The 26977-nt window shown below is 40.1% G+C and overlaps 1 long non-coding RNA gene across 1 annotated transcript in view; it reads left to right on the top strand.

Annotated features, from left to right (window-relative positions):
• The window catches only part of LOC124242793 (uncharacterized), a 118523-nt gene extending 100959 nt beyond the window's left edge, over positions 1-17564 (top strand). The window contains exon 5 of the long non-coding RNA XR_006889503.1: positions 17384-17564. This is a non-coding gene — a long non-coding RNA (uncharacterized LOC124242793). The remainder of the gene's footprint in view (positions 1-17383) is intronic.
• The last annotated feature ends 9413 nt before the right edge of the window (positions 17565-26977 follow it).

The following is a 26977-nucleotide window of genomic DNA, read 5'->3' as shown; positions in this document are numbered from 1 at the left end:
ATTTAAGGTTCTATCTTTTTCATGCTCCAGAAATAATATGGGGTTTAAATTCAACTGCCTTTAATCTGAAACACTGACTGAGCTCCAAACCACTTAGCAGCCTGCCATTTTTCAATGGGAGGGGAAAACAGCGATGTAATTTACTGTCCACATTTTATAGTTTCCCCTTTAAAAAACTTGCTTACACAGTTCCTGTATTTGCAGAGACTAGAGAGTGAGACAGCTTTTAAATGTGGCCCTGGCTGGGCGATGCTGGGAAGCCCAAGCAGCTGACAGGCTACCCTAGCTGGTGCAAGGTGATGAGAGATAAGGGGCTCTGGGAATAAAGGTGTCAGGGAGAGTATGAGGGAAGATGTAAGCTACACAACAGGTTTGACAAGCCAAAGGGTAAGCACAGTATGGGAGGGACAGAGGCTCATGGCCGACCTGCGCTGCTGAACTCAGGTGTACATCTAGGTAACAGTCGTATCATTGTTTTCATCAGGCAGCAGCATTTACTGGGTACTGACTCACTGCTTGGGAGTTTCTTCACCATTACTCTCTCTGAACCCTGATCTCTTAGAGATTCAGCCAAAGGAACGTCTGTCCTCGCATATTATCTTTATTACTGAACAGGCAGTGTCTGCCCTGGACCTTGTCTAGGAAAACTGGATAAGAGGTGAGATTCCTGAGGCCTTACCCTCAGGGTGATGTTCTACCCTTCCAAGACTTTCCTTGCACTCGTTGTCCCTGTGCTTGATTGCCTCACATTCTTCAGCAGTTTTCTTCTTCTTCTGTTCACTTCCAGCTCCATCCATTCATGGAGCAGTTACTGAGCCTCTACCATGAGAAGGCACATACTGGAGAGACACTGTATTAGCCATGGTTCTCAGAGAAATAGAATCAATAGATATAGGGTGTATATGTGACACAAGATAGATATGTGTATATATATATATATATACAGCTACACCCCTGCCTCATAGGGTCAATCAATCTATCTTTCCATCTTTCTATCTATCTCTCTATCTATCTATCTGTCTATCATCTATCTATTTATCTATCTACCTATCTATCTAGATTTATTTTAAGGAATTGGATTGTGGATGATGGCAAGTCCAAAATATGCAGGGTAGGCCAGCAGGCTGCAGACCCAGGGAAGAGCTGATGTTGCAGCTCAAGTCTGAAGGCAGTCTGGAGGCTGCCTTCCCTCTTCCTTGGGGAGGTCAGTCTCTTTTCTATTAAGGCCTTCAACTGATTGGATGAGACCTAATCAATTATGAAGAGTAATCTGCTTTGCTAAAAATTTATTGATTTAAATATTAATCTCATCTAAAAAATACCTTCACAACAACATCTAGACTAGTGTTTGGCCAAATGTCTGGGTACCATGGCCTAGTCAAGGTGACACATAAAATTAACCATCACAGGTACTATGACTTTACAAAGGAAAATAATGTAGGCCCTTGTCCTAAATAAATACATGTATAATTAGAGAGACTCTTACATGAATAACTATAAATCAAGTTGTGAGCCTTATGATAGTTCTGTATCAGCTATAAACAAAGAGCTTTGGGAATCTGGAGGAAAGATGGATTAATTCTGACTGGGGGTAGTAAGAAAGGCTTTGGAAGATGGGTGCACTTTGTGGTGGATGTTGAAGGAGGATTTTGCTAAGTGAAGAAAGGTAAGGACTCGGGGAGAGGAAAACATCCTAGATCCAGTAAAAACAGAATTTGTTCATGAATTCATATATTCTCTAAAATTCTATCAAGTATAATTTCCATCCCTCTAACTGTTCCAGGTGCTGATGGAATGCAAAGAGGATGCATCTTTGCTCCGAATGAATAATGAAAGTGGTTACTATTTGTAGAGTGCTGCTTGCCATGTGTCAGTTACTATGCCAAATGTTTACTCTCATTATCGCAATTATTGTCCTACTACCCTGTGGGAAAGGTTCTCAGTGATGAAGCTCAGCCAGTACAATTTGATATCAGTGGACTGTGAGGGATCTACTGAGCATACTCCTGGGGTACAGGAAGGACAGGGAGTTGCCCAGGCAGAGAGGCTGGGGCTAAAGGGCACAGTTCTTTCATCGCTAGGCTGGGCCTGGAGCAGGCAGGACTTGAGCCCAGCCTTAGCTCACACTCCAGATGATTCTGAGCAGTTCTGGTATAGATGGAAGCTTGTGTGACAGTATCCAGGGGAATGGAATCTATAATAGTGCTGTCTTTGATTCTTTGCTAAATTTGCTTCCACTAAAGTAATCACTCTCATTATACGAAGGAAACCGAGAGTTAGAGAAGTTAAGTGAATTTCTCAGAATTCCACAGCTAGTGGGTTGAGGTTCAACCTATGGCTGCCTGCCATCAAAACTTCTGTGCTTTCCGCTAAGCCACACTGCCTTAACTCCCTGGCTAATGGAAAAAACAGCGATTGCTATGGTCTGAATGTTTGTGCCCCTCTACCTCAAATTCATATGTTGGAGTCCTAATGCCCAATGTGATGTGGTATTGGGGGGGGGGGCCTTTGGGAGGTGATTAGGTCATGAAGGGGGAGCCCCCTTGAGTGGGATTAGTGCTCTTATAAAAGAGACCCGTAGAGCTCCCTCATCTTCCACCTTCCCTCAGGCCTTCCACCATGGGAGGATACAACGAGAAGTTGGCAGCCCGGAAGAGGGCCCTCACCCTGCTCTCTGACTTCTAGCTTCCAGAACTATGAGAAATAATTTTCTGTTGTTTATAAGCTATCCAGTCTGTGGCATTTTTTTTTATGGCAGGTCGATGGACTAAGACAGTGATGTAAACAAATGACTTCAAAGGAGTGGGGTCAGTGCTATAATGGAGGTATCTTTAAGGCACAGATGATAGAGCAATGTGAGCGAAGGTATATACATTGCAAGGTATGCTGAAGTAAGGGGGCCTGGAAGCCTAGGTAGCCAACGAAGCCGGAACCAAGATGGAGGCAATGGGAATGGAAATGAGGGACTTAATATTAGAGTATTTTATAAGTCCAGAAGATAAAACTTACTAACTGCTTTTGGGAAAGTGGAGCAACTTATGTGTCAGTGCACTTAGTTGCAAGCAAAGGTATACCCTCCGCTAAGTGAAATAGAAAAAGGATTATGGAAGAGTATTTCTTAGGCCAAAGGATTTCCAGGAGATCCAGAGTCAGGCTTGGGGGCCACACAGCCAGGAACCCTGCTGATACCATACCCTGGGGCCCCAATGGTGAAGAGTGCACTGTTTGTACCACTGGGCACTGCATATCACGCTGCAAGTAACCACTGATGCTGGGTATGGGATACCAGAACCTCCACCACTGCTTGACCCAAACTGCACACCTCTACTTCCAACCTCATGAAAGTGGATACTCTACAGCTCTGGCTTCCTCACTGGGTCAAAAGCCTATCTTTTCAAAGAACCAGCTTTCAGCTTCATTGATTTTCTATATTTTTCTCTTCCTTATTTCATTTATTTCCACTCTAACCATTATTTCCTTCCTGCTTCTAGCTTTGCATGGATTTAGTTTGCTCTATTCTAGGTAGTCTGGCAGCAAGGGAGGCTGGGAAAGGGAGGTTCTGGCTTCCACTCTTGGGAGCTTGAGGAATTTCTCAAATATAGAATAGATATTTACAAAATGCTGGTAGCCACAAACATGCCTGCTCCAGGTGATGAAGGAGAGGGAGGTATCAAAACTGATTCCAAGTTTTCTCAAATGGGTGGCTGGTGATGGTGTGACCAAGGTAAGGAAAATGGGAGCAGGAATAGATTTGTGGGGCTAAAAAAAATTGTTTTTGAATACATTGAATATAAGATATCTGCAGCACATCAGTGTGGAGACAGTTGTACAATAGGCAGCTAGAAGTTTGGGTCCCAGGCTCAAGATGGCAGGTAGGGCTAGAGATGCAGATTTGGGAACCAATATATAGATGTGGGAATAGATAAGGTTGATCAGGAAGTGCATAACCCTGGTGAATGTTGCCTCTGAAGGGCAGATATAAGAGGAGGAAGACCCACTCAAGGATTGTGAGGGGAAGAAGTTGGGAGGTAGAATGAGAATCCAAAGACTGAGAAAACTAGAGTGTCATGGAAATCAAAGATATGAAGCAAGGAGATGGTGATTAAGAGAGTGAAATGCTGCAGAGAAATAAGTAGAGTGAAGGCTAAGCCTCACTGGGTCTTACAGTTAGGAACCCATTGGTGGGGTGTGGAAGTCCTTTTGCCTTAGACCAAGATCATGGTCCGTTAAGCGAAGACAGTCAGGTACCCTATACCTCTCCTAGCCCCCACCCAATATATACCTTTCAGCCCTTTGTGCCCACCCTGTCCTCAGCGTCCCTTCTCTTAAACCTCCCAGTTTCCTTCTCAAGACTACCTTACCCTACATTTTGTAACAACAAATTCTTCTCTAAACCAGCACCCCATTTTAATTCACTTCCAAGCTATGCCTTTCCTAGCCTCACTGTTCACTCAGTTCCCACCTTCTTCTCCTTCTCAGGCCCCACCCTTTCTCAGTCTCTTTGTTGTTTCTCCAATTTCAGGGTCGTTTATCTAGCACCCCATATCAGTCTCCAGACCCAAACCAGTTCCCCAACTTCCATCCTTCCCATCCCGGTTCCTGGATGTACCTGCCACCCACCAGTGGCATTCCTATTTTCCCCACAGTTCTCTCAGTACTTCCTGTACCAGAGCCCTCACCTGTAACCACCATTTTCCTGGCCCTGGGACTGTTGCTCTCAGTCTTTGGAGACTTTGCTGGCCAGCCTTTGTCCTACTTTTCTCTGCCTGTCTCTCACATTTCTAGTCCTTTCTCTCACTTTGGATGCTGTATTTCTCTCTGGCTTATGGTTCTTCCTTACTTTTATACCTGTTCTTTTTCCTTCTCTGCTAATTTCAAAAAAGATACATCTAAAAAGGTCCTTATCTTTCAGAGAGACACATACCGAAATATTTATTGATGCAATGATATGATGACTGGGATTTGATTCAAAATGTTTGGGATGGGGGCAAGTGGATGGGTATAAATGGAGACATGACTGGTTATGAGTTCATAATTTTTGAAGATGCTGAGTACCTGGGGGATCCTTGTTTTTGCCTATTTTTGTATATATTTAAAAATTTCCGTGAAAAAGATTTTAATGAAAAAAGTTTAAATGTATGTAAGGAAACAAAATGAATTGATATTAAAAAAAACTGTTAAGTAATACCAGTACAAATATGGCAAAAATATGATATGGCGAAAATTATGAAGGTGATATCTAAATGCCTGAAGTGGGGAAAATGCTAAGATAATAGAGAAGGAGCTCAGAATGAGTAGGGATACAGAGCCTTAGAGCCAGCTTGAGGGAAAAGGGAAGGAATCTTAGCGATTCCATTGTTTAGGCCTGACCCTCTGGTGAAGGAGTCCACATGCTCTCCAGGGTGTGAGGGCCTGGGGAGGAGTGGGACTTGAGTGAAGAATTTTGAGGCAGCCGTTGTGGGGAAGGGGAAGGAAGCCAGCTGGAGGTAAGCTGCTGCTGAGGCTGGAGAGGACGAATCTGCAGTGGGTGCTCAGTGATATCTTAACAATCTAGATAGTCTTCTAAGTGACTCTAAGGACTCTCTCAGGTGCTTCAGGTTTTCTGCAAAACGTGAGAAGTCTTTTCTGTAAATCAGTAGAGACTTAAACTGACTGTAGAACCTATTTGTCCAGAAAAATCTGTTTTACCTACTGGGTTTCAGGGAGAATTTTTACTGAAAAAAGTTCCACTGCTAAAATGTTGGACTAAATAAGCATTATCCCTGGTTTAGCTGTTTACTTTCTGATGTGTTATGCATTTGCTGCTACTTTTGTCGTAGATGTTAGGGGGGTACAACGATGAACACTGAGTCTGTCTCAAAGAGAGCAGAATTTTGGAAGTGGCTGTTGCTCTTTGGAGTGGCTCATAAAGGTTATTTGCCTTCAGTTTGGTTAAGGCAGTGATTTTCAACCTATGGACATGTGCATGCACACACACACCACACACACACACACACACACACACATAATTTTGCATATAATTTCAAGGGGTTCAAAGAGAGAGATCCCAGCTAAAAACCCCAGCTCTGAGCCACATGGCAGGAAACCTTAATGTGGAACATGTCCATTTGTGTTTAGCAAACAGAAGACTCATTTTTGGCGCTTAGAAATGATGACCAGTATTGTCACTAAGATGGTATATTCTCCAGGCCTCTAATTTTGAAACTTGACCTTCTGACCTCAGTCTAAGAAAATTTACTGGAAGTTATTCATTTAAGTCTAACTCAAAGTCTTTTATCCCATTGATGTGAGATAATTTCCTAATATGTAAAACACTTGTAACAGTATAACATGTTCTTATAGTACAAGTTGTATTTTATTTTATATTTTAAAAATAAATTGTGTGCGCACAGACTTAATTGAGTGAATCAGCAGCTGTCCTGCCACATTTAAGAGGCAGAAAGGAGGGAACTACCATTTATAGAGCATTTAGGACACATTAGGTGCTCTGAGTGTCACTTGTTTCGTCAACACAGTAGTGCCCTTAGGCAGATATTACTTTTTCTATTTGAATGATACAAACCAGAGGTTCAAAAAGTCTAATACATTCACTCAAGATGATCAGTTAATAAGTGGCTGAGCCAGCATTGAAATCTAACTTTCTTCTAAGTCTTTGCTTAACAGAGAACACTGGATATTTGTCGTTTTTTGGCTCCCTTGTATCCATTTCTCTCTTTTTTGGAGAACTGATCCCTCTGTTCCCCTCCCCCCAACCCCATACTCTGATATGTCCTTGAAACAATTAAGTAACCCTGCCTCATGACTCCAGTTAGGAAAATCACAATCTCTGAGTTTTTTAAATCTTGCATGGAGAGACTCAAAGATTGAAAACTTTGTCGGAACTAATTCTTTCTAGTAGTAACATCATGAATGAACTAACTGTTGGTTCCTGCTACCTAGGCCCCCTGAGCTACCCTCCTGGTTCCAGAGATTTCTCTTTGATTCTGTGAGCTATTCAATATCCTTTAATAAATTTATTTCTTTTGTAGGTTATGTAGTGCTATGGACTGAATTGTGCCCTTCCCCTCCTATAATTCATATGTTGATGCCCTAATCTCCAATGTGATAGTGTTTGGTTATGGGGACTTTAGGACATAGTTCGATTTCAGTGAAGTCATAAAGGTGAGGCCCTCATGATGAGATTAATGTCGTTATAAGGTGAGATATCAGAGAGCTTGCTTCTTCTCTCTTTGCCATGTGAGAACACAGAAGAAGGCAACTGTCTGCAAGCCAGGAAGAGAGCCGTCACTGGGCAACCGAGTTGACAGCACCTTGATCTTGGACTTCTCAGACTCCTGAACTGTGAGAAATAAAGAACTGTTGTTTAAGCCACCCAGTGTATGGTATTTTGTCATGACAGCCCAAGCTGACTAATACAGATAGTTTCTGTTGTTTGCTACCAAAGAATTGACTACTATACAAAATGAGTAGTGAGAAGACACAGTTTAACTTTTAGTACCCTGGTTCTGAGTTGAAGAAGAAAGGACAAAAGTCAAGCCAGCAAATTTAGTGACTTACTATCATTTCTAGGAGGAAAAGTTTTTTGGATAAGGAGGGAGTCAAAACTATTTCATAGCATAGGATTTGGGAATTATTAATGGATTAAACTTATTCTTACTCTCCTTGTATCTTGACTGCACATTCTTCATTCCTAACTTGATCATGATTTAGCTCTATGTGGTGATAAGCCAATGCAGAGTCAGAAAATAAAGTGGCCCAGGATAACTTTTCCTTTGGGATGCAGAACTGGTGAGATGAAAGCTAATCCCTAGAAAGTGGTCTGCCAGGAAGAAAAGCTGCACTGAAATGGGCACCTAAATTTTTCCTTCCTACTTGTTTGCTTTGGTCTTAAAGAGTGTATGAAATTCATACTGCAGGGATTTCTTCATTGGCTCCCAGTCACCTCTTCCTAACATAGGTTCATCTTTTATTTTTAGAGCTTTGTTTTGATCTATATGTCTTTTAGCTCTGAGTAGTGCATTCCATGAGATGATTCAATTCTGAGAAATCAAGCCAGGTGAAGATGAAATATGAGGTTTTACCATCTCTACAATACTTTTCATCTGGTTTTAAAGATGTATACCTTCCTATCAGTATTTCTTGGCATCATCTATATTTTTGCCTGTTGCTTGCAGAATATTTTGGGCTGAATGGTGTCCTAGCAATCATGCAGTTCACCCTTCTTATCGTACGGATAAGGAGGTAGAGGCTTAGAGAAGTAACTGACTTGATAGTAATTATGTAGTTCGTTAGCGACCAAATAGGGACTTGAACACAGTTTTTCAGATTTCCAGTTTAGCATGCATTCTACTTCCACAAGCTACCAACTAATTGACCAAGCTAAGAGAATGAAAGCAATTCCCATTCAACCCAAACTAAAGAAAAATGTGGAAATGGGGGCTGGCCCGATGGCCAAGTGGTTAAGTTTGTGTACTCTGCCCTGGCAGCCCAGGATTCGTGGGTTCAGATCCTGGGCGTAGACCTTTGCACTGCTCATCCAGCCATGCTGTGGTGACATCCCATGTAGAAGAACTAGAATGACTTACAACTAGGATATACAACTATGTGCTGGGGCTTTGGGGAGGGAAAAAAAGAGGAAGACTGGCAACAGATGTTAGCTCAGGGCCAAACTTCCAAAAAAAAAAAAAAAAGTAAGAAAGAAAAATATGGACAAGAAGAAGAAATAGAGTTTTCAAAATATAGAGTTTCATTGAGCAAAAGGGGGAGATTTTGAGGCATGTGGAGAAAAGAGGCAGAAGTATTGCTTTTTGGAAGGATTGCTTTCAAGCCTATTGCCAGCTTGCTTTTTTCTCTGGGCAAGGGCCTGAATGTTTATTTCATGGGTTAAATGATCCTTTTAAGGTAAATGAAACACTATCTCATTTCCTTGTGAGCAAAAATTTAAAAGAGAATTTTTTTTCCCCTTGAGAGTTTGTCACATTAAATCCACTTGGTTTGAGCATCTGTGTTGAAAACAGGCTAAGGGGAACTGCAACTTTATCTTATTTCTCTAATTGGCGTCTGTGCCTTCCTGTCTTGTGAGAAGTGAGTGTTGTCTGGGCACTCTGCTCCTTTTCCAGCTCTAGAGTGAACATCCGGTGTCCACTTGATGGCTCATCTCTTTCTGGACAACCATGCCCTAGGTCAGGATGGTTTGTTTTCAGTATAGGGCCAGCTGTGCCAGGATTATCTTTTCAGAGTTGGAAACCACAAGTTTGGACCCTGAGGCAAAAGGCTGAGAATAAAAATGTAAAGAAAAAGGTCAAATAACATTTTGTTGGATTGTTGACTTTCTGTTTGAAGCGGAGTCTGTCTTTAGTGTTCTTCAGTATCTCTGCTCTGAACATATTGCTCTAAAGAACATGTGATGAAAAGTCATAAATATTAAGTGAAAACACACATTCTTCTCCTTTCCTCTTGGCAACAAAAGCAAATATGAAAAAGGAGTAGGACAGTGGAAATTTATAATCTTCCTTCTGAATAAAGAGGTGTTTCTTGATAACACTAAGGGCTTGGCTTCTGGGCCTGGGTTCCCAAATCCCTCTGCGTGTAAATAAAAGACAAGGATTAAAGCAAACATTTTGGTGAGGAAAATTGCTTTGGAGCCATCCTTACCATAATGGGCTGCTGAAGTTGAGTAATTAGTAGCTACAGAATTTAGAGCAGGATTTTAGGAAGTCAGTCTCTCTGCCGTTGAAAGCATATGCCATGTCATAAGAATTTGCTGTGTTGTAAGACTATTCAGTGAATTCTTTGGAACAAAGAAAAAGGAAATAATAAACATCAAGTTCAGTAATTGAACCTTATTTTATTTTGTAACGTTGGTTATTTTTTCCCTTGTATTTAGATTATACTTACAAACTTTTGAATCCTAAAACCCTGTGATTTTTAATAAAGGTCAACAACAATATAAACAAACATTTAAAGCAGCTAATTGAGACTCACACCTCCCCACACAATGGTACATACTTTTGCGTAATAGTTTCTAGCTCTTTTCATAGATCTACGTGTTTTATAATATTTAGAACCATGCTATTTTACATTATGCTTTTTGTCATGTAACATTCTCTCTCAACATTAAAATTTCCCATCGTTTCATATCATATTAAAGTTGCTATTTTAAAAGATTGCATAATATTTTATATTACCTATCTTAATTTTCTAACTTCTATTGGCCACTTGGGTAGTTTTCAACTTATTAAATTACATTATAGAAATATAGATGTATATTATAGATAACATTGTATTGAGCATCTTCATGTCTAGAGCTTTTTATTTTATTAGTATTTAGTTGAATTACTTTCTCATAATTAAATTCCCCAAAATGGTATAAAGGTTAAAGTTTATGAACGTCTTTATGATTCTTGCTGTATATCGACATATTGCTTTCTAAAGCGTTTATATAATATGACCATACGACTTCCTCTGCAGTGTTATGTGTATTGAGTATTATCATTTGTTTCTTTTTATTTTCATTTCTTTGATTATTACTGGAATGGACATTTTTCTTTGTGGATTTTGTTTTGTTGTTCTTGCTAGTTGTATTTATTTTGATGTGAATTGTCTATGACGCTTTAACAACTTATTTTTTCCTGTTTAATAGTTTCTCTGAGGAACAGTACACTTCGACTTCTGGACACTTGACTGTCTATTCTAAAATGATCTTCAGGGGGCCCGCCCGATGGCGCAGTGGTTAAGTTTGCACATTCCACTTTGGCGGCCTGGGGTTAGCCGGTTCGGATCCCCAGTGTGGACATGGCACTGCTTGGCAAAAGCCATTCTGTGGTAGGCGTCCCACATATAAAGTAGAGGAAGATGAGCATGGATGTTAGCTCAGGGCCAGTCTTCCTCAGCAAAAAGAGGAGGATTGGCAGTAGTTAGCTCAGGGCTAATCTTCCTTAAGAAAATAAAAAAAATAAAGTGATCTTCAGGCCAGGAACATTAGAACAATTTGTTTTTAGGTGAGATTTGTCTGAAGCTGTCTCACTACATTTTAGCTGAAATAAGTATTTGTACCATGAGCAAACTATCCCATCTTGTTCTGTGTCCTCATATGGCATAGAAAGAGTGAGAGAGTGAGAGAGAGAGAGAGAGAGCTCTCTCTGGTGTCACTTCTTAAAAGCGCATTAATCACAACGTGGGGCTCCACCGTTACTACCTCATCCAACCCTAATTACCTCCCAAAGTCTCCATCTCCAAATACTATCACATTGGAGATTAGGGCTTCAACATATGAATTTGGGGGGACACAAACATTCAGTTGTTAACACTCCCCTTCTCCCTCAGGTCACTCCAGCCTCTAGCCAAGTACACACCTCCAAATTAAGGAAGACTTGGTGAGTGTTAAAGACGGAAGTAAAATTTCATGAACACCTGATATAGCTTTTAAAAAATCTAATCAGTAGATAGGGAACAGAATGAAACAAACAAACAAGAACAGTGTGGAAGGAAAGTAGTTGGAGCATTTTATGTCAGGGTCAATCACTAAGCATGATTTGTCTTGTGGGTATTGATGGTGGCATGTGGTGTGAGTTGGTATTTAAGAGTCCATTTGAAAGAGTATTTTTATGTCTAGTAACTCATGCTTTCTGAATTTTGAGGCCCTCTCTTGAACAATAGGGATGGAGCTTCTTAATGGCAGGTAACCTAGCAGTACTAGGAATTAACCTTTTTGGTACTTTCTCTCCTCCTGCTCCTCCCTTTCCCTTCATTTCATTCCCTACCCACAACCCTTGCCCTAAGCTCCCACATACCAACTAACATCAGCCTAGTTACACATCTGGCTATTTGTTTATTTTCTTTTGTGATCAGAGAGGAATCAATACTCTGTCAAGGAGGTAAGAAGGCTGGTCTTTTCACAAGAGCTGTTTTGTAGGTAAATACAAACATGATAACTCGAGGGTTTAAAAACACTTTTAAGTAAGTATGTTCTTTAATTCTGTGATTCTTAAGCTTGAATAGTTATTTTAGGATTAAAAAAAATCCCATCAGTTGATACTTTAAAAAATATAAGTAGTTTGTAGAATCTGAATGTCTTATTTGCACATTGTAAAAAATACAAACATTACAAAAAGTTATACCGTGAAAAGTAAATTTCCTTCCTATCCCACATTCGCAGTTCCTTTGTCTCTCTTCTCCTCAGAGGCAACCACTACAATATCTTGCTAGTGCCCTTTAGAAACGCTGTCTATATAATCAAATTTAAAAATATTATTTATATAACCCTGTTTTTAAAAACCCAAATAGGAAATATTATATATGCCTTGTTTTTATTTTTAGTTTTTGTAATTTTAACTTAACTATGTCTTGTTTCTTAGAGATTGGTCCACATCAGTGCATATAGCTTTTTTCTATTCTTTTTACTGGCTGTATGATGAGGACATGCTGTAATTTATTAGGCTAGCCCCCTATTAATAGGAATTTAGATTATTCTAGTTTTTTAAAAAACAAACCCCACTGCAATGAAAAGCCTTGTATGTATGTGTTTGTGCATTTATGCACATATATCTGTAATATATTTGTAGGCTGAATAATGGCATGAAGAGAAATGTGGTGTTGTAGTAGTTAAAAGCATGGATATTAGACTCTTACTATCCACTACCTGCCTACCACTTACTAGCCCTATAACACAGGGACAAGTTACTTAACTTTCTGTGCCTCAGTTTCCTCATTTGTAAAATGAGTGTAAATAATATTGCATACCTTAGAGATATATTATGAGAATTAAGGGAGCTAATATAAGTACAGCATTCTGATATCAGTATATGATGTTTGCCACAAATTATCTTGTTAGAATAATTTGCTAGAAGCAAGGGCCTTCTCTTTAGAAACATCCTGCTATTATTGGAGAGTAGCTTTTTTTCCTTGATAAAGAAGAACTTGCTGCTGAACTTGTTACAAGTATCTATGTAATTGATGCTTACTTTTAGCTCAAAGGAGATGGTTAGGAGGGTAAACTGAGAGTAGGAGTGTTTACTGTAGGTAGAAGTGGGAGGCTGAATTTAGTCTCATTTGTTTTTGAAAGTTGGATTAAAGGGCATCATTTTGGCCTTCGATGTCCTTGTCTGTTATATGCATGGATTAGATTATGATTCCTAAAGTAACTTCTAGCTCAAACAATTATGTCTGTGCTTATTCTGTTCTCAAAATGAGATGTGATTTATATGGCTTAGACAATTTTGAGAGATAAATTTAAATCCTGACTCATATAACAGTGTGATTTTGCACATGTTGTTCCCTCTGCATGGAATGACCTTCACCCTTGTCTGACTGTGTAGCTGAGCTTTGACTCATCCTCAGGGACTTAGCTTTGGCTGGGCCTTCACTGTGAAGCCTTTCCTGAGTGCCATAGCTGAGTTAGGCACTTTCTCCCTTTGAGCTGTCTTAGGCTCTGTGTTGTGTGGTAGAATAAGAGTTTTCAAATATTAACTGATAGTTTTATTTGTCACCACAGACTCAGCTTTGGTATTATATTTTTGATGCATCAAGGAAGAGATAACACAGTGTTTTCTTGGATTTTAAGTTTCAAAAGTCTTGGCTCCTCAGGGAATGGGAAGGTACATTTGCGTAGATAAACCAATGACCAGGAGAAGACATGCTGAGCAGGTAAAGCTTCCATGGTCTGGAAGAGAGAAAGTGCTCCAGACAGGAGAAAGCAAGAGGTAAGTAGACACTGTGGGCCTCTGACAAAGGAGTGAGGCTCTCAGCTTGGTCCTTTCCCCCATGTCAGCACAGGCAAAAGGAGAATGACAGAAATCCCCCAGAGGTGGGCAGAATCCGAGCATAGAGGGAACCCAGGTTCCCTTTCCTGGATAAAGCCCAGGGAGGTGAGAAGAACCCAGAGTAGAAATGGCTATATAGGGCACCCAAGAGGATAGGTCTGAGGGAACTTGCAGAGGTTCCATAGATCCTAGCATGGCATGGGAGCAGAGGATGATATTCCTGTGCTCTGAGAGGAACGTGGAAGTGATGAAGGGCTGAGGATGGTCCTGCTGAGTTTCCTGGGCCCAGTGTGGTGTGCAAGCCACAGAATGGTCCCAGGTATCTTAAGGGAGCAAGGGAGTTAAAGAGAGTTGGGCCCTAAGGTATTTTTGATAGGGAACATGAACAGAATAAGGAGTGACCTGCATGGACCAACTACTCAAGATAGTTGGAGGACATCTTAGCAAATACCCTAGACCAGATGCTTATCCACTCACTCCCAGCCTGCCCCAGAGAAATGAAGATTCGGTTTCTGCAACTGGGGAAACAGGAACTCCATGGTGGAACTTTGTTACAATTTTTAAAAATTTAAATAGAGATTCCTAGCATCTCTAATATTTCTCCATTGCATTGTTAATGTTAGATTCCTTATCTGCTTCTCTGGATCACAAGCTCTTTGAGGGAAGGCACTAAGTCTTCATTTTCTATTTTATTTGTTCTTGTACCTTGCAAGTGCTGGCATAGAAGAAGCCTATAGTAAGCTTTAGAATGAGTAAACGGACATGTGTTGGATGGCTATTCTGTGCCACAACCTACCTGGGGCTTTCACAGCCCTGTGACCTAGGCATCTCCATTTTGCAGTTGAGAGTACTAAGGCACAGGGAGCTGATAGAACTTGTTCATGGGCCATAAGAAGCAGATCTAGCATTCACACTCTAGGCCCTCTGACACCAGATTGCCTTCCTAGGTAAAAATGTTCTTTTCTCTTACTGTCCGAATATAACAGGAATAAGGATGAAAATTAATGTTTCAATTTTGGTGAATTTTTACATATTTCTTGCTTTACTACTTTCAAAATAAAGAACAGAGTGTCCTGCTCATTTTACCTTTCTAATTAGTCACAAATTAGAAAAAAAATTACTTAGTACAGTATGGCCATGATATCACAAGTATAATAAAAGTACAGATAAAGCTTAATATTTTTGTTAATACTGCCTTGTTTATTTATAAAAGAATATATGTTCTTTGTAGATGATAGGTTAAAATCAGAAAAGTATAAGAAGTGAAAATTCACTTATAATTTCACTTTCGATAGATAGCCACTATTAACTTTCAGTTATATTTCACCCTGATTTAAGAAGATTAGAAAATTTCTATCAATACTTTGTTTATATGTCGTTATGTCATGAGTGTTCTGCAAGGTACAGGATGTTTAGTGTTCATGGAACCAAACCTGCTTGGACTGTCGTTCTCAGTGGGAGAAATTATTGCAGTTAGGGCTTCACAGGTAAATTGAAAAGTTCAATATGGAAATTCTTGCTTTAGATACTCTTCCAGAAAACTTTTAAAGATTCAAGGAAAGTAAAAACATAAATATAATCCAATAAGACTATCATGACTACAATAAACTTAATTGCAATTTGAAATACCAAGAAGACAATAAAAATCATCTTAAGCGTGATTTGTGAGTGGCTGAACAAACCTGCTGGAGAAAGGAGGGCCTCATGTTCAAGAAGGATTTGATCACCTCACCTCAGTGTACCATCCATACTCGTGGACAGATCTGTCACTTCCTCTGTTTTCTTGAACTGAAGTGAGAGGAGTTAGCAAGTCAGCCATGGGGCACAACAGTGACTGAACAAGCGTAGCAACATCCTCCCTCAGAAGTGGTGAAACACTGGGCGACAACAAGTAATGAAAGTTTAGCACTAGATTTACATTTCAAATTTTCTATAAAATTAACATGTCTGTTTCAGGCCAATTAAAGAAGAAAGGCACCTTCCACCCAAGGCATTAGCATCTCCTCAATGTGAATGGAAAGCACTGTAGAATTGTTTTGGCTTGTTTCCATGGTGTTTAAGAAAGGAAACCTGGAGGGCACACAAAATTGACTTGATATTTTTAGGTTTTTGACATGTGGGGACTAATCTTATTTCCATGTCAATGTACCCTGTCAGCTGCTGCAGATTAAAATATGATTAGCCCTTCCCATTAATTGGCCGTGTAGTAAACCTATGGTCTCAAAACGATGGCTCAGTGGTTCAGAGCACAGACGGAGCCAGACTGAATCCTGATTCTGCTCTTTAAGGGCTTTGAGACTTTGGGCAAGCTACCTAAAGATCTTTATGCCTCATTCTCCTCATTTGTTCTTATCTCAGGGGTTTTTCTAAGGATTAAATGAGTTAAAATGTGTAAAGCACTTAGAATAATGCCTCATGCAGAGTGAGAACTATGAAAGTGTTAAATAAAAAGTATAATTAGGCTCCCCATTTGTGATTGCTGGTGAACCAGAGGTAAAACAACTCACTGGGAGTGGCTAATGATATAGGGCTGACTTGGAAATCTCATAATAATGAAACACTGCTGATGTTTTTGTGGCAGAGTGGGTGGCTGGTTAAGCAAGAAACAGGTTAGGGCTGAATATGGCAGGGGTCTTCAAGCTCACTGGGTTGCTTTGCTAGGCAAGGTATGTTGGGGCTGGTCCGGGGAATGAACGGGAAAACTAGGTTACTTTAGGAACAGGATGATTATTTGAAGGGGGATTGGGATTTCTTTTTCATTTTTATATTTAGTGAGGAAGATTCTCCCTCAGCTAACATCTATGCGAATCTTTCTCTATTTTGTATGTGGGATGCCACCCACAACATGGCTTGATGAGCGGTGTGTAGGTCTGTGCCCGGGATCTAGGCTTACAAACCCTGGGCAGCAAAGCAGAGGGCACGGATTTAACCACTATGCCACTGGGCTGGCCCAGGATTGGGATTTCTTAGATTACTTACCTGGACTGCGGGTGAGTATTAAAAGAGGTAAACTGGGGCTGGGAATAGATTGGAGAAATCCAGAGTTACTCCTTCTTGCTAGGCTTTGTATAAATCAGATAGAATTTTAATCTTAAGTTCACTGTTTCTGTCAGTTACCATTTGTTGGTTGCTACACATAAACCACTTCTGGCTAATTCAATCAGAGAAGTAATTCACTGGAAGTGGGGAAGCTCAAACAACCAAGAGGAAAGGCAAGGCAAGAGGCTTAGAAGGACCAGGAAGTATGGCCACTGCAGGGCTGAAAAGCAGGGACTTCTGGATGGTCACTTCAGGGTCAATCGCCCTCTTGTCCCTTGTTCATATTCCAGAGAGAGGAGTCTGATCGGCATGACTTGGGTCAGGTGACCACCCCTTGGCTAGAGGAGGGCAGGGCCTCTAAATTGGCAACGATGCTTGACTGTGTCTGCTGGAGGAATTCCTCCAAAGCAAAATCAAGGTGCTTTTACCAGAAGAAGCAAGAAAGGAAGGAGAGTGAACAAAAACAACAAATGTCCACTGTACTACTCTATATTGCTTCAAGCAACTGAAGAGGAAGACGAAAGGCATAAAGAATTAAGAAGATCCTGAAAACTTTGATTTTTAATCTTTCTCCCCTATCCCAGGTGTCTTCTCCTCTGACCTTGAAGCTAGACTCCAAAGCCTAGACTTACACAAGAAGGAATCCTCAGGCTCAGACGGAACCTTCTGATCCTACCACAGTCTGATTTCAAGAAAACAGCTCAAAATACTGTATGGATTTTTATCAAAATGATAATAGTTATTCTTCCATTAAATAGTTATTGAATGTCTAGTATCTATCAATAAAAGACAAGCCCTGTTTCCTATCTCTCAGAACTTTGTAATCAGAGAAGCGAGACAGACATATAAACAAATGAATTACCTGATTACAATGTGGTGTGGAGAACAGTATAACAGAGAAACAAAAAAGGCCAGCTAAATGTGCCCAGGAGTTCAGTGGAGGTGGTATTTGAACAATGAATGAACAAAGGTCTTGAAAAATGAATGAGCATTTATGAAACATTTAAGTATAAAAACAAAATTGTGACCCCGAATTGTAAACATTATTTGCACCACCATCAGTGGCACCAATTTCATCTACTGGCAGCATAAATATTGTTCTTTAGTCTTCTAAGGCTAAGAAGTGAGCCTGTAAATAATACCTTGGAAGTCAAAAACTGAAGAATAAATAAACTGTTGCATTCCTAAATTACAACAATTTGTAAACAAAGCCCCCTTCCTAATAACTGGTTTCATGAATTTAACTAGATGTGAAATGCACTGTCCCTCCAGGACTTCTGGAACCCCTCAGCAGCTGTCACTCACTGGCCGGGCAGCTTGAAGGTCAGAGCCTCTCCTGAACCCTGCGGGGGTCTTGGGTCTGCTTCTGACCTTTTATTACAGGGGCTACTTATGCATGTAATATTAGTATTTGGCTAGAACTCATTTATAGTATGCCTTTGGGTTAGTAATGTGTCTGGATTTCAGTCTTTTCTAGAAACTGTAAAGTGAGAGTCAGGAATATAGCGGTAACAAAGAACTCAAAATTAGTGTGGATAAGAAGAATCTCATCACAAAATAGGATAATAAAACCTCGCCAATTAGCAGATTATTTTCAATTAGTAAAAATTTTAGAATTTCTTATAATGGGAGTATATTTTCATGTGGCAAATGAATATTTCTAAAGTGTTGGAAAATATTTTTTCTCTTATGTTGATATGCATGCTTTACCGTGTTGCATGGCATGTATCTCTATAAACTACCTCAGATTACTTTTTAGACCAAGGTGGGACAGCAAAGAGGAAATGAATGAATGAATGAATGAATGAGCTCTCTAAGATAAGGTCTATTTAAAAATTGCATTCCTTATCTAATTTAAATTAATGAACACTATCCAGAGTCCTATAAAATGGTTCCTTTGTCCCCATTAGTTTGCTGCAGATAAACTAGGAGTTAGAAGGCCTGAGTTTTGTCTTGGTTCTGCTCCTACCTACCTGTGTGAGCCTGGGTAAAATACTAGGATGACCCTGATGGATTAATTGACCTCTGAGAGAATTTCTACATGAGGTGGTTAGATCTACCCTTCTGAAATCTCTTCAAGTCACTTATCAGTTTACCTCAAGTGTTACTATTACTTAAAAAAAATCAATTGAAACCATATAATCTGTGAGATATTAGTGCAGACACATTTAGTTGAGGTCCACTTTTCATTTTAGTAAATATTCCTACTATGTGTTTTGGTTAAAACCTCTCTGTTGCAAAATTTAATTTTAAGGATACACAGGCAATAATTGCACCTCTAAAGGCTGTTCATGGGCAGGGCTAGATTCTAGGTTACCCATAGATTTCCCATTTGTAGGAACTTAGAACAACATACTCAATAGTTACATGATTAGCTTTCATATAACTGCTATAATAAATGGTATTCTGTAAGTGTCAGTGGGCAGAAATCCTTAAGCATAACATTTTGATAGGTTCAATTTATGTATTGGATTATTTTATCATCAGAGGTTTCATTTACATTTTCCCAGGGTCATCTCAAGGTCTATAACATAGGAGAGCTATTATTTATTTACTTTTTACATAGTCCCCCTAAAACTTAGACGACCAGTCTTCTTAGGTAAATTTTAACTTCAATTTAATTATTTACATTTTCTTAGGATTCTACATTTTCTTCATCTCTCTATTTTTTCATAGATTCTTGTTCATTCTTGCTCATGAAAACTTTCTTGATACCAGAAGTATTAATAGAGAAAAGTCTCAGTGGAATGGAGGGAGAGAGATAATAATAGAAATCCATATTGAGCTAAATAACCCTTGGAATGCAATTTGAAGATGATGTTCCAAATTATTTTTTCTCTGTCCAGATGACACACTAATAAGGGAATCAATCAATTATCAATCAAACTCAATCAATGAGAATGGAGCGGAGCTCATCTTAGTGGTGGTGGATGGTGCTTGAAAGTGAATTAGTGAGTGATTTGGAGAGGTTTCAGAGGAGTAGAGCTAACAATGGCAAATCAGGTTAACTCATATATATTGCTGACAAGATGTGGGCTGGGCAACAGCAAATTCTATCCAACAGCCTCCAACTGTCTGTGAAGCTGACCCAGAGGCTGCTTCAGATCCTATGCATTGAAACAAGTCCATCCGAAATCACTTTTTCAGCCCTGTAATTTTTATAATAATATGTATCAAGCCTAGAAACCTACATTTAAGTATCTGAATATATCTGCACAGAGGCAAACAACTCCCTACAATGCCTCTATGACAATATGCTGTTGGTCGCTAATTGGAAAAAAGCACAAGTAATAATTAGAAGGCATTCTGCTGCTTGCTGGGGGCCTCCTTCCCTACATGGTTAAAATATTCAGCTCTACAGGGCAACCACCTGGGTTAAAAATCTTTGACAGATGGTGTTAGCAGTGCATATTTACCTGTTCCTTTAGTCATGTAATAGCTGTACACAAGCTTAAAAATCAAGCCAAGCTACAATTTATGTAGCTACAAGCTACATAAATATGACCACTACTGGGACCTCATCAACCCTCTAGAGACAAAGTCCTCTCATGTCACTTCACCCTCAACGTCTATCTAAGCCGCTGCCCTTCCTCTGTCCTCTTCAGGCTATGGTACAAGCAGAGTCTTTTCCCCGGGTATTGACAATCAATACCTCAGCAAGGTGACTGCCCAATAGAAGAGGAACATTTTGTAATGCATCTTGAAAGGATGTCCCACCCAGACTTTTAGGAGATTCTAGTAAGCAAAGTTAAGGCAAAGAGTGTGTGGCTCACATTGTTTTAGCCTTTGAAGCCCAGGATTCCTGCCTGGATCCTACAGTTTTAATTGGGCTGCACCACTGGATGGAGATATTAGTGTTGCAAAGCCATTAGGGGTTTATTCACTCTAGAAAGTTTTTATATTGGAAAATATAACTATAAGGTGTTTCATTTTCTACTATATCCACTTCCCCCTCATTTTAGTACAGTTAGGAAACATCATTCAATACTTGGCAGTCTCTCTTCAGTCTTATGCTCTGATATGTCCCTCCCCCACGCTCTCTTTCCCCAGCCAGCAGGGGCAGGCAGCAGGTTTTTGAGTACTGCTGCTTGAGGCTGTGGCAGGCATCCTCCTCCTGGCTCACTGCCTGCCCTGCCCTTGCTATGCAGCGGGCTGATGGGGTTACCGGGATACCCAGGGGTGACTCTGTCGCTCTGACAGTACCCTGGTGGATTGATCTGATTAGTCACAGCCAACTGCTTATTTTCAGGGATTTATTCCATTTTCCTACTTTGCCAACATCATCTAATTGAGGACCAGATGCTTTTAGTCAGCATCTTCTGCAGTTCAAGGAGCTCTAAAAATCTTCCTTTCCTCCAGGAATCTAATGCCTAGGCCTGAATAAATAGGTTTCTCCTATTCACACTGAAGGAAGTTGGTGACTTTTAAAGAAGCAGGTGAACATATGGGTGCTTTTCTTTTCAACACATAATAGGACACTGTTTTGGAGACAGTGGGGGAAGCATACATGAGTATATATTTTAAGGATTGTAAATTGGTATACCCTTTTCTGGAGGCAATTTGTTTCAGTCCATCAAGATTTAAAATGCACATACTCTTGACCAAGGAATTTTGCTTCTAACTGTGTATCCCCAAAGTATACTAGCATATGTGTTCAAGGAAGAATATATAAGGATGTTTATGCAGCATTCTAAATATCCATTTAATAGGGGACTAGTTAAATGAATTATCACATATCCATACAATAGATTCTTTTAACAATTGTTAAAGGAATGAGGCAGGTCTATATGTACCAATATGGAAAATTTCCAAGATATACTAGATATCTAAGAAGAGACAGACAATGCTGCCATTTATGGAGAAAAAGGCTGTATGTACACAGGTGTATGTATAGCCTATCTTGACACACTATTATCAGCAATTGCCTCTGATGAAGGGAACTGTAGAGCTGAGAGAGAGAGGTAGAAAGAGTCTTACTTTTCACTGTATGCCTTTTTATAAAGCTTAAAATGTTTTCCTTGTGCATATAATTCCTACTCAAATAAGTAGGTAATTAAACAAACAATAAAGAAAGATGTTAATTTTTCATCTTCTCTTTAGGATTTCTTCTTACTGTTTGCTTTCCACAGAAAGGATTCTCTTCCTGGGCTTGGGTTCAGATAGACCTTTAGTTCTGGCCGCTGCTGACCAGCTGTGTGATACTCAACAAATTATTTAGTGTTGTCCAGAGCCTCTCCTTTTTTTTCTTCTGTAAAAGAGATTAATAATATCTCAAAACTTATGGTGAGGCTTAAATAAGACAGGGTCCCTCGCATAATGCCTAGGATACAATCCTTAATGGGGCCTTGATAAAAGGTGCTCCCCCTCACCCCCTTCAAGGCTTCAGGAGGTAATGCTGGCAGGATAGGTGCCTCTGGCACCTCGCTACAGCCCCAAATCTTTCCTTTGCTCTTCTTAGAAGGCAAATCTTCCCCTCATAGCCCTCTGCAAATTTTATGCCTAACTAGATTGAAACAAACAAAAAAAGACAAAAAGATACCATAAAGCAAATAAACAAAACCACTTCTCCACTGGTGTTATGATTCAAAACAGGTCTCCAATGAGGGCCTTGACGGGCGTTAGAGCAGGTGGGGCCTCGGTCCCGCAGAGCTCACAGCGTCCTCCCCAGGGCCCCCAAAGCTTTGTGGTTCTTTGTGGCTGTGACCCTTAGGTCCCTCTGGAGTCCTCTTAGTTCTGGCAGCTGCTCAGCCCAGGAGGACCAAACAGCCACCAAGCTACCCAGAGTCCTTTTTCCCCAGTCTCCTGGGGCCTTTACTTTCAGGAAGAGGTTCTTGTGCTTTTTTTTTTTTTTTTCAATTCTTTTATTTTAGTTTTCAAACGTGTTTAAAGAATCATTTCTGTTTTGATGGGAAGAGGAGGGTACTTTTTGAATAAACTGCTTTCTGGGGAACTGCAGTGGCAATGGAGTGTGTGCACATGTGTGCGTTTATTTTCAGGCATCAGCAGAAAATCTGAAGCAACTGAAGTGTTTTGCTTTGGTCCCCCTGTGGCCTTGGTCTAGTCACAGTATACCACATCCTGGGTAGTTTTACACACAGCAACTTCAGATGCTGCTGAAGCCAGATGCTGTGGCCTTGAATCAGAGGAGGATGCTGTTCTTTTGAGCTCTAGTGAGAGGCCTGCTACTCATCCATTCTTCCCAGCTTTTGGAATTTGTTCTGGTGTGCAGGTTCACAGGAACCCCTTGGTGAGGATGGATATGACTGTGAGTAGCAGAGGAACAGTACTTTGCACCTGTCTCCATTACCACTCACCACAATTCACTGTCCACATCACTTTGTAGTGTAGGGTTGGGGTGGAGGGTGCTGGCTCTGGAGCCAGACAGACCTAGGTTTAAAAGCCAGCCTTGCTCCTTTCTAGCGGGGTAACCTTGGTGTCTTAGTTTTTTTGGGCTGCTATAACAGAATATCATAAACTGGGTGGTTTATAAACAACAGAAATTTATTTCCCACAGTTCTGAAGGCTGAGAAGTCCAAAATGAAGGCACTGGTGGATTCAGTGTTTGGTGAGGGGTTGCTTCCTCATAGACTGTATTTTCTTGCTCGTAACCTCACATGACAGAGGCAGGGGTGAGGGATTTCTCTGAGATCTCTTTTAAAGGGCACTAATACCTCAGGCTCCATCCTCATGACCTAACCACAGGCCTCACCTCCTAATACCATCACATCGGGGGATAGGATTTCAACATATGAATTTTGAGGGTCACAAACATTCAAATCATAGCACTTGGGTAAGTTACTGAATCCTCCAAAGGCTTAGTTTTTCATCCGTGACGCAGGGCTAATAATAGTACCTGCCTCATGGGGCTGGTATGCTCAACACAGGGGCTGGTATGCTCAACACAGTGCCTGGCACGCAGTAAGCCCTCAGTCAAGGGCAGTGCTAACTCGCACCCTGGCTGTCTTACCACGTGCTACTGAGTTCTTGCAGGGCAGACGCTATGTCTTCCCTTTAATATATCCCAAGTGCCTAGCTCATTACCCAAGCACCTGATGAATAAATGAATGACAAATGAATGAATGAATGAGACTCCCAAGCAGAACCGCAGTGTGCTGATTTTGTGACACATTTACTGTTCTTTTTTGACTGCCATCCTTGGAAGACCCTCTGTTAATGTCATTTCCTTCTTGACTGCCCATCTCTCCTTAGAAAACTCTCCTGCTTCTATGTATTGTTTTATAAATTATCTTTCATAGGTGCCTGATGATAATTTATTTTCTCTGTTGTTTTTTTTTTTTTTTGTCTTAAAGAAACTCTCTCATCCTCAAGACCAATAGGAAAGAAAAGAGATCTTAGAGATTTACAGCAGATTTTGTTAGTATATCTTGTTACTTAAAATATACATTTGGCTAGAAAGTAGGAGAAATATTTTTTTCAGGATTTTACGTATAAAATTCTCTTAGGTCTATGCTGTAGCATTCAATATCTATCTTTAGACTTTTTTCCATTGAAACTTGAGTTGGGCCTCTTTTAAAATCTTCAGGACACCCAAACTCAAGATAGGCCACTTCTGAGTTGGTTCAAAATATACATGATGAGTTTCAAAAAGTGAAAACTAACCAGTTACCTCTTTTATATTTGCCCTAGAATATTACTGTAACATATCACCTAATAAATGAGAATATTCCAATACCAACTTTCCCCCAAAATATTAATATTGTGATTATAAAGAGAAGGCACTGGAGCTCTTCTATTTCCTGAAGAAATCTCTTCACTTCTGCTTTTCAGACAGGACCAAATGAGCCTCTGATGCCTTGTTGGCAGTTTTAGAATCATAGAAAGAAAGAGTTAGGAGAGACCATAGAGGTCACTCAGTCCAACCCCTTCATTTTGTAGAGACACTGTGTGGCTTAACCAGGATCACAGAGCTAGTTAGCGGCAGGGTGGTGCCTAGAAGCTGGATCTCCTAAATCATTGTTCAGTGATTTTTCTAATTCACCCAATGCCTTTTCTCCTACGTCCAAGATTTAGAGGTTTTATTGATGTGTATTTTAATATTGTTGTTCTTAATTTAAATAATTTGATGATTGATGGCAGAAGAATGATTTCACTGAGGAAATTCCATAGGCAGTGGTGAGGGTGTGCCAAATTATTCACACAAAAGAAAACAAAAATGAAGTATCAAATGAAATGTGTTTGGGATCATATTTGGCATGAGGAGCAGCATTTTTGTGACATAATTTGTTATCTAGTTATGGAGATGAGTCTAGTGTACATGAAATGAGTGGTGAACGCTGTACAGATGACTTGTGAAGTGATAGATTATCTGGTAACAGAGAAAATGTTTATTGAGGAGTGCAGGGGTGAGAGAAGGCTTCATGGAAGAGGTGAGACTAGAGCTAGGCCCTAAGGAATGAATAGGGTATGGATATGCAGTTGGAGCAGCAGAGCATTCCACACAAGAGCAAGCAGCATGAGTGAGGTAGTGGAAGGGGCAATGGAACAGTGTGGGTGTGTGTCTTGTGTGTTCATGAGAGATTGGTGAGGAAGCCAGTCTGACTGGAAAATAAGGCCAGGTTGGCAGGGTGGAGTCAGATTATGGAGGACTTTGAAAGTCAGGTGAAGAGGTTATACATATAGACCACAGGGAACTCACCTTGCCTATTGAGCTAAAGCATGACTCTGTAGAGACCTGTTTGAGACTGTCACTTGGGCAGTTGGGTTTGGAGAGTCTGGATGGCTAGTTATGAGGCACTTGAGTATCTAGGTAGGAGATGGTAAGATGGCAGAGACAAGTGGAGATATAAAAGGAGGAGAAGATATAAAAACATTTCAAAGGAATAATCACTGAGGTAACTGGTTAGATTTGGTAGACTGAGAAATTGGTAGATTGAAGAAATCGTTCCAAGTTAGATCCAAGGACTTTATCCTGGATGACCAAGCTCAGAGAAGTTTGTCTGTGTCCCTGAACTTCGTTTCCTGCCAAGACTGGAATTTGAGCTGATTGCTTTAATAAAACCTATGCTGGTTGGCATTCTTTCTCTTCCCACATCTCTTGTTGTTTCAAGTTACAGAACTGTTGTATTAAAGGTGTGTCTTATTTCCCTTAAGGAAAAACAATATTTGTAAAAAAGTTGCTTGGTTCCTTATACTTGCCTTCTGATTATTGTTGACTTTGCCACTTTGTTATCTCATTGTTAAATATAGAGAGAAAGATCCCTGGAGCCTATTAGTCTCTGCAGGTGAGAATGTGTTTAATCTATGGGAGAAAACAAAATTACTTGCCTGGAATGTTTGTTCTCTGATTAATAATGTAGTCACATTGATCCACCCTCTATGCCCAGTGAGTTCCTTAAGGTTTTTTATTGAGAGGGGGCCATTCACACATATAACTAAGGGAGCCAGTTGGGGACCTTGGTTATACTCAGTGGGAAACTGATGAAATTTTAAAAGATTCTAGGACACAGAGGCCCACAGACCTTGTACAATAGAGTGACATTTTTTTCTGGTCCAAAGGACATCCCATTCTATCACTGCCATATCTCTCCTTCATCCTGAGAGAGGCTGGAAAGAAGATACACTACAAGAGGATTGTGTTGCAAGTTTTCCTAATGCCAGCAAACATTTATGTAGTAAAAATATTTTATTATTATTGTTATTACTTAATCCCCACAGTAATCTTATGAGGTACATGTAATTATCCTTCTCATTTTACAGATAATGATACTGAGAAAGGCTGAGAGAGGTAAAATGATCTGGATGTTAAACCAGCCATCTGACTTTAAATCCTGAATTTTTCTCACTCCAGTGTGTGGAGAGCATGGGCAAGAAGTCAGGCTCAGAGAAACTGCCAACTTGTTTACGTGTTTTATTTTTCAATTATGTGACATTGGTTCTTTATGGATTGTTTGGACTTGTCTATTACAACAAGCAATTCAGAGTGTTGTATATTTCTTTCCATTGGCGACTAGCTCCTGTGAATGAGTTATGCTACAAAAGTCATCCTTACAGCTGTTTAAATTATCCAGCAAATCCAAATTCTTGTTTTGCTTCTTACAAGGTCCTGCTTGACTTGGAAAAAAATGGGTGTTCCATTTCTCTCACTATATTTAACTGCCTGGAATGGTAACTTCTACCTGTTCTTTGGGACTTTGGCTCAAAGCCAAGGTGGTTGTGTA

Source organism: Equus quagga, chromosome 7 (genome assembly GCF_021613505.1).
Source record: "Equus quagga isolate Etosha38 chromosome 7, UCLA_HA_Equagga_1.0, whole genome shotgun sequence".
Taxonomy (NCBI): Eukaryota; Metazoa; Chordata; class Mammalia; order Perissodactyla; family Equidae; genus Equus; species Equus quagga.
The sequence above is the reverse complement of the archived record's forward strand: the minus strand, read 5'-3'. Positions and strand labels throughout refer to the sequence as shown.